The following is a 12,449-nucleotide window of genomic DNA, read 5'->3' as shown; positions in this document are numbered from 1 at the left end:
GCCTTAACCGCGAGACCACCGCGGCCGGCGAACCCATTTATGGATGGGTATTTCTTACCCCCACAGCGATTCTTTCCAGACAATAAATGACATGTGCACGAAGTTAGGTTGATACTGGTCCAATGATTTAGGGGGAAAAGTGGAACGTACATACATATATACTTTTTATAAGCTGTATGGATATGTAATCAGGATTGGGAACGTTTTACGAAAATATGCACTGTTGTTATTTGTAATTGCTATACATCCAAATATTATTTCTGGTATACATCACAGAGTATACATTATACACCTTCTGATCTGTTTTCTCTCTATTACCCCAATAAAGACATGTGTTGTTAGCGAGGAATTCTAGCGAAATTTTCGACGAATTCCATCTCGTTTACATCGGTCTTTTGTTTTAAAATAATGTCTGGATGTTTCACTATACATGGGAAAATTACAACGAACTAAAAAAGCACATACGCATTAAACACTAGTATATACACTGTATACAACGTAATATGAGAAATACGTGACTTTTGTGTAATACACATACCGCTGATGAAGGGCAACGCTCGAAACTTGTCCGGTAAAATAAACTACTGCCAACAAGCAGCTACTGTCAAGCAGTTAACTTTCAGTATTACGTATTCACATTGCCTGCAAGCTGTAGAGCACCAAGTGTAAAACACATTTAGAGCTTTATGTAGGAAAATTTGCACTAGTGACATGAATACTCAGTAACTTTACCTTAGTACGCATGTAATGCATTACCCTATCTAAATACATAAGCACTATTGTAATGTCATATTTGCATCTTTTTATGTATGAGTGCATTGTGTGAACTTAGGTTTACCTCTTACTATCAAGTGAAGACACTTTGCTTACGTTATATGTGTATCTTTTTGTATTTCTCACTTGGCCACACATTTATTCAGAACAAACATTTCTTGAGCTTGACTTATTCCTATTAGCTAGCGAAGACGTAGTCGTTCTTCGCTGATGAGCCAAAGAAACTGTAACACCTGCCTAATATCGTCAAGGGTCCCCGCGAGCACGCAGAAGTACCGCAACACCACGTGGCATGGACTCGACTAATGTCTGAAAGAGTGATGGAGGGAACTGACACCAAGAATTCTGCAGGGCTGTCCATAAATCCAAGAGGGGGTGGAGATCTCTTCTGAACAGCACGTTGCGAGGCATCCCAGGTACGCTCAATAATGAGTTTGATGGCCAACGGAAATGTTTAGGCTCCGAAGAGTGTTCCTGGAGCCACTCTGTAGCAATTCTGGGCGTCTGGGATATCGCATTGTCCTGCTGGAATTGCCTAAGTCCATCGGAGTGCGCAACGGACTTGAATGTATGCAGGTGATCAGACAGGATGCTTACGTACGTGTCACCTGTCGGAGTCGTATCTAGGCATATCAGGGGTCCCATATCGCTCCAACTGCACAGGCAGCACACCACTGCAGAGCTTCAATCAGCTAGAACAGTCCCCTACTGACATGCAGGGTCCATGGATTCATGAGGCTGTCATCAAACCCGTAAACGTCCATAGCTCGGTACAAATTGAAACGAGACTCGTCCGACCACGCAACGTATTTCCAGTCGTCAACAGTCCAATGTCGGTGTTGATGGGCCCAGGCAAGGCCTAAAGATTTCTGTCGTGCAGTCATCAAGAGTACACGAATGGGCCTACGGCTCCGGAAGCCTGTATCGATGAAATTTTGTTGAATGCTGCAGCAATTTGAGCAAGGGTTGCACTTCTGACGCGTTGAACGATTCGCTTCAGTCGTCCTTGGCCCCGTTCTTGCAGAATCTTTTTCCGGCCGCAGCGATGTCAGAGATTTGATATTTTACCGGATTCCTACTATCGACGGTACACTCGTGAAATGGTCGCACGGGAAAATTCCACTTCATCTCTACCTCGGAGATGCTGTGTCCCATCGCTCGTGTGCTGACTATAACAACACTTTCAAACTCACTTAAATCTTGATAACCTGCCATTGTAGCAGCAGTAACCGACCTAACAACTGAGCGAGACACTTGTTGTCTTATATAGGCATTGCTGATCGCATCGCATGTTCTGTCTGTTCACATATATCTGTATTGCCTATACCAGTTTCAGTTTCTTTTGCACTTCAGTGTAGTTTTCATTAAGAAGAGTGATCGATAGTAAATTCTTCAAAAATACGCCGGAAGAGAGCAGTATTCCAGTGTTAGTTGATCAGACATCTCATCAAAATTAAACATTTTAGTATTTAAAGTAAATGCTAAAGTAAGTCAGCCAGTATGCTTCGAGATACTGACTGATGGACAACGTGCTTCTACTCCTTAGCGTAGTGTGCGATGTAGTGAACGTTTGTGGCTAGTTCAATCCGTGTGACGGACCGGCAGTTCATAAGTGTTTTCCTTGGGGAGTGAGCAACAGTTATCATATTAGAGCACACCTCGGGGACAAACTTTGTTTTTAGTTTGACACTTGTTTCTCTCTTTCCAAACTCCAAAGACGCTTCCCTGCTATACTGCTGGACAAGCATTGCTGTGAGAAAGGATTTAGCTAGTTAAAACATGTAATCTGACAAAGGAACAGTCCCTGCTCGAACGGCTGAAACTGAAAAAAAAATTATTTTAAAATGTGGAGATGTGTCTGTTCTAGCAGCCACCAAAGTCATTTACGTAATTGTAGAGTTTGTGTATAGGAGATATCTGAAGATTAACGAATGTACAGACTAAATCGAGTCACTGAAGAAACAATACCGTGCAACAGACCAGCAGATTCACAATAATCATACATTAAATACTATTTGATAAAAAGCTAAGCATAGCTGCTGTAAATAAAAGTGTATAAGTATGCAGTATGTGCAGTCTCATGTTTTGGAAAACAGAAGTACTGTGTTGTATGTTCTTCCATTATTCATAATCGGATTATAGAATTCTCATTGAACTAGTTCTGTATTAATGTAATCTGTGATAGCGTTATCCAGACCTTTGCAGCGAGCTATTGCTTTCCGCTGCGTTTTAATCACTTCGAATATATCCCCGTATTTTAAAATCACTTTTATGCTGTGTTAGCCGTTCGATCTAGGGGAAAATGGGCATTCTTTCAAACATCTCATCATTCCGCCATTAGAACACCCACCTAAACACAGCCAATTCTATGCAGCCTATTGCACTACCGATGAAGTTGGTTTCTAGTCTGTGAACTGTGGGTTGGTGCATAAGTTCGACCGTTTTTCCTAAGTTTAATAATGTAGCACGAGGCTCTCAGGTGAACAACCCGTCGAGACATGTTCAGAGCGCATTTTCATCCGGAAAGGAAGTTCCTTGAAAGGTGTTCGACAGAGCATGGAAGGAGTGGCAATCTGAGGGCAGTTCAGGTGAATAAAGTTGGTGCACAATGACTTCCCAACCAAACTTCAGTTTAATGTGTTCTGTCAGCCTACTACAGTGGGAGCGGGGGTTAACGCGGAGTAGCACCGCCTCACGCAGTTTTCCTGGTCGTTATACAATACCGGCCCTTAAAATTGCTACACCCACGAAGATGACCTGCTACAGACGCGAAATGTAACCAACAGGAAGAAGATGCTGTGATTCGCAAATGATTAGCTTTTCAGAGCATTCACACAAGGTTGGCGCCGGTGGCGACACCTACAACGTGCTGACATGAGGAAAGATTCCAATCAATTTCTCATACACAAACAGCAGTAGACCGGCGTTGTCTGCTGAAACGTTGTTGTGATATCTCGTATAAGGAGGACAAATGTGTACCATCACGTTTCCGACTTTGATAAAGGTCGGATTGTAGCCTATCACGATTGCGGTTTATCGTATCGCGACATTGCTGCTCGCGTTGGTCGAAATCTAATGACTGTTAGCAGAATATGGAATCGGTGGGTTTAGGAGGGTAATAGGGAACATCGTGTTGGATCCCAACGGTCTCGTATCACTAGCAGTCGAGATGACAGGCATCTTATCCGCATAGCTGTAACGGATCGTGCAGCCACGTCTCAATCCCTGAGTCAATAGATGTGGACGTTTACAAGACAACAACCATCTGCACGAACAGTTCGACGACCCTTGCAGCAGCATGGACTATCAGCTCGGATCCATGGCTGCGGTAACCCCTGACGCTGCATCACAGACAGGAGCGCCTGCGATGGTGTACTCAACGACGAACCTGGGTGCACGAATGGCAAAACGTCATATTTTCGGATGAATCCAGGTTCTGTTTACAGCACCATGATGGCCGCATCCGTGTTTGGTGACATCGCGGTGAAAGCACATTGGAAGCGTGTATTCGTCATCGCCATACTGGCGTATCACTCGACGTGATGGTATGGGGTGCCATTGGTTACTCGTCTCGGTCACCTCTTGTTCGCATTGACGGCACTTTGAACAGTGGATGTAACATTTCAGATGTGTTACGACCCGTGGCTCTACCCTTCATTCGATCCCTGCGAAACCGTACATTTCAGCAGGATAATGCCCGACCGCATGTTTCAGGTCCTGTATGGGCCTTTCTCGATACAGAAAATGTTCGACTGCTGCCCTGGCCAGTACGTTCTCCAGATCTCTCACCAACTGAAAACGTATGGTCAATCACGGCCGAGCAACTAGCTCGTCACAATACGCCAGTCACTACTCTTGATGAACTGTGGTATCGTGTTGAAGTTGCATGGGCAGCTGTACCTATACACGCCATCTAAGCTCTGTTTGACTCAATGCCCAGGCGTATCAAGGCCGTTATTACGGCGAGAAGTGGTTGTTTTGGGTACTGATTTCTCAGGATTTATGCACGCAAATTGCGTGAAAATGTAATCACATGTCAGTTGTAGTATATTATATTTGTCCAATGAATACCCGTTTATCATCTGCGTATCTTCTTGGTGTAGCAATTATAATGGCCAGTAGTGTATTTGGTCTGCTTCTACAAGGCGTATCAGTTGTTGGCAATAAATGTCAGTAGTGATGATTACACCTCGGGAAAGCAATTCGTAATACACCTTAGCGTCGATGTCCACCAGATGAATAACATTATTTTTTGTGGATGCGCTCAGATCTTTTTACGGGGAGCTTTTGCTTGGATGGGCTCAACCATTTCTTTCTTTTCCTTATGTTAGCATGAAGACACTATTTCTCGTCACCAGCAAGCAGAGATGCACATACGGCCACCCGCAGATTTTTGTGATTTTGGCTTACAGCATGCGGTTTCCACATACCCGACTTTTGAACCTTCCTCATTGCATACAAATGTCATGCCGTGGTGATTGATAACAGCGTTTTCGCCTGTTCTCGAGTACACTGACGTGAATAATTGTGAATTAGTGCATTTGAACGATCTTCATCAAACCCGGAAGGTCTTCCTGAACGCGGAGAGTCACTAATTTCAAAGCGGTCCACATTAAAACGAGAAAACCATTTTACATGCTGTGCAATGGCATTATACTCATACACGACGCAGACGTTTCTTGCTACCTCCGCTGCTGTCGTCCCTTTACTGAAGCCAATGCGGAAAAATATAGCGGAAATATTTCGATTTCTCCACTTGGCACTCCACTTTCTAGCGTCCACAGCTCCACACACTATCTGCAAATCACAAAATGGCAATATGTTAACTCAAATAGCAGCAGTCAACTACAAATAAGAAATGGCACTGGATAAATAAACCCTTAGCCACCGGAACACCAACATGCAAAACAAAAACGGTACGAACTTTTGCCGGCCGGAGTGGCCAAGCGGTTCTAAGCGCTACAGTCTGGAACCACGCGACCGCTACGGTCGCAGGATCGAATCCTGCCTCGGGCATGGATGTGTGACATGCCCTTAGGTTAGTTAGGTCTAAGTACTTCTAAGTACTAGGAGACTGATGACCTCACAAGTTAAGGCCCATAGTCCTCCGAGCCATTTGAACTATTTTTGAGCTACGAACTTTTGCACCAGCCTAGTAAAGAGAAATTTGATTGGAAGTGATATGCACACAAGTCGTTTCAATACATGAGTTACATGATAGAAAAGAATCCGGCAAATGCGAGTAGGACTTACGATTTGATGATTCAATACGAACTTGTACATGTAGGGTGGTCCATTGATAGTGACCGGGCCAAATATCTCACGAAATAAGCATCAAACGAAAAAACTACAAAGAATGAAGCTCGTCTAGCATAAAGGGGGAAACCAGATGGTGTTATGGTTGGCCCGCTAGATGGCGATGCCATAGGTCAAACGGATATCAACTGCGTTTTTTAAAATAGGAACCTCCATTTATATTACATATTCGTGTAGCACGTAAAGAAATATGAATGTTTTAGTTGGACCACTTTTTCGCTTTGTGATAGCTGGAGCTGTAATAATCGCAAACGCATAAGTACGAGGTATCACGCAACATTCCGCCAGTGCGGACGGTATTTGCTTCGTGATACATTACCCGTGTTAAAGTGGACCGTTTATCAATGTCGGAAAAGCTCAGTATCGTGTTGATGTATGGCCATTGTGATCAAAATACCCAACGGGCGTGTGCTATGTGTGCTGCTAGGTATCCTGGACGACATCATCCAAGTGTCCGGACCGTTCGCTGGGTAGTTACGTTATTTAAGGAAACAGAAAGTGTTCAGCCACATGTGAAACGTCATCCACGACCTGCAACAAATGATGATGCCCAAGTACGTGTTTTAGCTGCTGTCGCAGCTAATCCCCACATCAGTAGCAGACAAATTGCGCTAGAATTGGGAATCTCAAAAATGTCGGTGTTGAAAATGCTACATCAACATCTATTGCACCCGTACCATATTTCTATGAAACAGGAAATGCATGACGTCGACTTTCAACGCCGTGTACACTTCTGTCACTGGACACAAGATAAACTACGGGACGATGACAGATTTTTTGCACGCGTTCTATTTAGGGACGAAGCGTCATTCACCAACAGCGGTAACGTAAAACGGCATAATATGCACTATTGGGCAACGGAAAATCCACGATGGCTGCGACAAGTGGAACATCAGCGACCTTGGCGGGTTAATGTATAGTGCGGCATTATGGGAGGAAGGATAATTGGCCCCATTTTATCGATGGTAATCTAAATGGTGCAATGTATGCTGATTTCCTAAGCAATGTTCTACGGATGTTAATACAAGATGTTTCACTGCATGACAGAATGGCGATGTACTTCCAATATGATGGATGTCCGGCACATAGCTCGCGTGCGGTTGAAGCGGTATTGAATAGCATATTTCATGTCAGATGTATTGGTCGTCGAAGCACCATACCATGGCCCGCACGTTCACCGGATCTGATGTCTCCGGATTTCTTTCTGTGGGGACAGTTGAAGGATATTTGGTATCGTGATCCACCGACAACGCCTGACAACATGCGTCAAAAAAAAAAAAATGGCTCTGAGCACTATGGGACTCAACTGCTGAGGTCATTAGTCCCCTAGAACTTAGAACTAGTTAAACCTAACTAACCTAAGGACATCACAAACATCCATGCCCGAGGCAGGATTCGAACCTGCGACCGTAGCGGTCTTGCGATTCCAGACTGCAGCGCCTTTAACCGCACGGCCACTTCGGCCGGCCAACATGCGTCAGCGCATTGTCAATGCATGTGCGAACATTACGGAAGGCAAACTATTCGCTGTTGAGAGGAATGTCGTTACACGTATTGCCAAATGCATTGAGGTTGGCGGACATTATTTTGAGCATTATTGCATTAAAGTGGTATTTACAGGTAATCACGCTGTAACAGCATGCGTTCTCAGAAATAAGTTGACAAAGGTATATGTATCACATTGGAACAACTGAAATAAAACGTTCATACGTACCTACGTTCTGTATTTAAATTTAAAAGCCTACCTGTTGCCAACTGTTCGTCTAAAATTGTGAACCATATGTTTGTGACTATTACAGTGCCATCTATCACAAAGCGAAAACAGTGGTTCAACTAAAACATTCAGATTTCTTTACGTACTACACAAATATGTAATAAAAATGGGGGTTCCTATTTAAAAAAACGCAGTTAATATCCGTTTGACCTAGGGCAGCGCCATCTACCGGGCCAACCATAGCGCCCTCTGGTTTCCCCCTTCAAGCTAGACAAGTTTCGTTCTTTGTAGTTTTTTCGTTTGATACTTATTTCGTGAGATATTTGGCTCGGTCACGTTCAATGGACCGCCCTGTATATTAAACGTGGAATCCGACGCACGTATTGTTTCTGGCAACTTCTCACAACTGTGAAGTAAGAAGTGAAGGCTAGGTTAAAACGAAGACCGAAAAAACAGAGGTCTCACCGAGTTTCAAACTCGCACCTTCTCGATTTCCACCCTCGCGCTTTACCGCTAGACCAGCATGACCGCAATGTGTATAGATAGTTCATGTGACAAACAGCAGTATCTTTTTATTGCGTTGACTTATAAGCTTAAATGTTTTGCATCGCCAAGGGACCGTAGACCTCAGTATGTGACATAAGTTTCAACTTGATACCTCCACCCGTTCATGATAGAAAGGGGTCTTAACAGACACATAGACAGACAGATAGTCGAAGAGCGGACAACAAGGAGATGCTATTAAGGGTCCCGTTGCTTCCGACTGAGGTACGAAACCCTAAAAACAATGTTCTATTTAAAATATTACTGAAATTCATTGCTGTAATTCCCCGGAAAATAACCAAATAAACTATGTTCGTAGCTCCATAGAGAGAGTAAAATGGTTCAAATGGATCTGAGCACTATGGGGCTTAACTTCTGAGGTCATCAGTCCCCTAGAACGTAGAACTACGTAAATCTACGTAACCTAAGGACATAACACACATTGCCTGAGGCAGGATTCGAACCTGCGACCGTAGCGATCGCGTGGTTCCAGACTGTAGCGCCTAGATCCGCTCGGCCACCTCGGCCGGCTAGAAAGAGTAACTTTTCGCATGTTTATGCATCGAAGCAAGTATTCCTTTCACTTATTATCTCGGCAGTTACAGAGAGAAACATCTTATCTGCAACACCGCCTATATTCTGATTAGAATTTCAGATTTCGCTGCCATTTTCGTCCAGTTTGTCAGCTTTCTGTTTCTGGTACTACGTGTTGTAGCGTTACGCCTCACCTGCGCCTGATTTGATTCCATGGATGCCTTGTGGCCTCGAAAGCATCTCACTTGATCCTACTTGCAGGTGTGGTCATAATGTTCAAACGTGTGTGAATTCCTGTGGAACCAAACTGCTAATGTCATCGACCTCTAGATTTACACACTACTTAAACTAACTTATACTAAGAACAACACACACACCCATGCACGAGGGACGACAGCTGCGCAGAGTGGCCGCGCGGTTAGAGGCACCATGCCACTGATCGCGTGGCTGCTCCCGCCGGAGGTTCGAGTCGTCCCTCGGGCATGGGTGTGTGTGTCGTTCTTAGTAAAAGTTAGTTTAAGTAGTGTGTAAATCTAGGGCCCGATGACATTAGCAGTTCGGTCCCATTGGAATTCTCACACATCTGAACATTTTTTAGGAAGGACTCGAACCTCCGGCGGGAAAGTGTGGACCAAGCACTCATTTAGAACAGTGATTAATAGAAGCTAAAAATGGGCATGCAGATGAACTGCAAGAGCGGTACCATAGTCATAACAATCGCAAGAGCTCAAAATTCGGTTCCTTACCTGCAGTATATTCTACATTCAAAATACACATAGCAACAGAAACAGAATATTAACCACTGAAACCGGGAGGAGCGCACTAGTGTTTTCTTAACAAGTTAACACGATATGAAGCACCAACTAAGGTAAAAGTTATAATGTAATCAATGGAGCCCCTGTACGTTTGGGACGAGCGAGAGAGCATGATGGTACGTAATCTGCCTGCATGTCGTAGCATTTCGCCGTGTTGTAGCGACGGCGGTTGGCGGTTGTCTAGACTTCGTCTGTGATGGACACGGACGCTACATGTTGACTGCTCCTGGACACCGACAAAAATGAGACTGACTGACCTTGATGTGTCCTATTTAAAAACTTGGTTCCAACAAGAAAACAGCACTCTTTCTTTTTTCTATTACCACCACACACGCACCAACAGACCGACCGACAGACAGACAAATTGGACGGGTGTAGGCGCATTGGCCAACCTTGTCGGGCGGTCGGTTGGTTACGACGATCCAACAGCTGACCTTCCCACCACTTCACCCATCAAATTGTGCCGCGTGTAGCGCTGTCTTCCTTACTGCCCGACGAAAGTTCTCTTTTTGCTAATGCGCTCGGGATTAAATGCTTTTCTGATACACATGATAGAGTGCAACGCGGACGAAACTTTGATGACAGAGTTTCTGGAGGAATTTAAAGCCTTTACATGTTTGTGGGACACGCCGTACGAGAAGTATGGCAACAGAAGATGAAAGAAATGAAGCACTTATTTCATTTTGAACGAATCCATGATGGTTTCATGTGGCACATAGAGAGAGAGAGAGAGAGAGAGAGAGAGAGAGAGAGAGAGAGAGAGAAAGAGATATGAGTAAAAGTCTGTCGGCCTTCTGCATTTTGGTTTTTAGGTTTATCTCCGATACTTATCGGAAATGAAATCTAAAAACCGAAATACAGAAAAATTAGATTTTAGATTTCATTTCCGATACGTATCGGAAGTAAAACGTAAAAACCGAAATGTAGACAGTCAATGAACTTTTATTCATAAAATGTACTTGCTTCACCGTTAAAAGTGTTTAAAATACCCAACCTATATCCACCGCTTCTGCTATGGAAAGTATAGGATATTTTTACAGTTCTAACAGTTGCCAAATGCTTCATTTATTATGTAGCTGTTGTTACATGTGTATTACATGCGCCGCCACCGTCCGTGATCTTTCATGATCTAATCTGACATGAGTTTCTGAAACTTGAAGGGGCATATGTTATTCCACAGACGTAAATAAATTAATAAAGTATACATAAACATCTTTTGTTTTGTTTATTTTACTTTACCATGGTGATGTCGGCCGCGGCGGCCGAGCGGTTCTCTTCGCTTCAGTCCGGAACCGCGCTACTGCTACGATCGCAGGTTCGAATCCTGCCTCGGGCATGGATGTGTGTGATGTCCTTAGGTTAGTTAGGTTTAAGTAGTTCTAAGTTCTAGGGGACTGATGACCTCAGAGGTTAAGTCCCATAGTGCTCAGTGCCATTGGAACCATTTTAACTTTACCATGATGTATTTCCTCAGGCATCTATAAATAACATTGCAGATTTCAGGTATCATCTCAGATAGTAATTTGAGGTCCCTGTAAATTCTGCCACTGGCTAGAAACCGTAATTTAGATAACAGCCACTCCCATGTGTTCGATGATTTTAGACAGTTACGAAATGGAATTTTCATCCATTAGTAGATAATTACGAAGCTCATGGGCTGTCAGTTCCTTTAGTAATAGAGTGTGGATGAAGTTCTTCCTTTGCATTAGCCACTTCTTTGCCCACAGCTTTCTCTCTGCTTATTTTGACCTTGTTACGTCTAAAACAGCCAAGACAAGACCCAGCTTTTGTCTCGGTGTAAAACAAAGCGGGCTCTCGTAGAACATATCCTCACTGCATGTAAGGTACACAAATCACAACAGATCAGCTATAATCGCTGAGAGCAGTCGGTGCGCACTTGTGTAAGTTGCCACGAAATTGGTCGGTAGTCAGTCGGCCGATAAATTGGTGTGTGTGTAGAGACCTTAAGCGATCATTCGTATGTTTGTCTTACCAGCGAGGTCTCATGGCACTTTCCAGATCTACTTGGTTGCCATTACCTGGCTGACCCTAACCGCCAACTACCCCCCAGGAATGTATCCCTGTGCTCCTGTGCTCCTTCTTCAAACCAAGGAGCTTCTCTAACGGTCACTGCCAGATTGGTGACAAACAATAGTTACAATTTGGAAGGCGTAGCGTTAAAATTAATCTGGCCACCAAAAATAACTCCCGTACAGAGGGAACAACGTTAACACGTAGAAAACCGGGAGGCAGGGCTTTTCCATTTTTATTTATAGATTAATTCCCTAATAAAATAAATATAATACCACATTGTGAACCATTAGCGTTGAAAAATGAAACTTATTCTGCGATCTTATCGTGATCTCTGCGGCGCATATTAATGCTTTTTCTTTCTGGAATGATGAAAGAAACAGTGTTTAACGCCCCGTCGACAACGACGGCGTAAGAGCCGAAGCTCAAGCTAATATTATCAAAGGAAAATGGCCGGCCGGCCGGCCATGGTGGCCGAGCGGTTCTTGGCGCTCAGTCCGGAACCGCGCGACTGCTACGGTCGCAAGTTCGAATCCCGCCTCGGGCATGGATGTGTGTGATGTCCTTAGGTTAGTTAGGTTTAAGTAGTTCTAAGTTCTAGGGGACTGATGACCACAGATGTTAAGTCCCATAGTGCTCAGAGCCATTTGAACCATTTTTTTTGTTTTGAAAATGGCCGTGTTCTTTTCCAAGGACCGTAAGTGATTGAGGGAAATCACGGA

Source organism: Schistocerca americana, chromosome X, assembly GCF_021461395.2.
Source record: "Schistocerca americana isolate TAMUIC-IGC-003095 chromosome X, iqSchAmer2.1, whole genome shotgun sequence".
NCBI classification, from domain to species: Eukaryota; Metazoa; Arthropoda; class Insecta; order Orthoptera; family Acrididae; genus Schistocerca; species Schistocerca americana.
Note: the sequence above shows the minus strand (reverse complement) of the source record.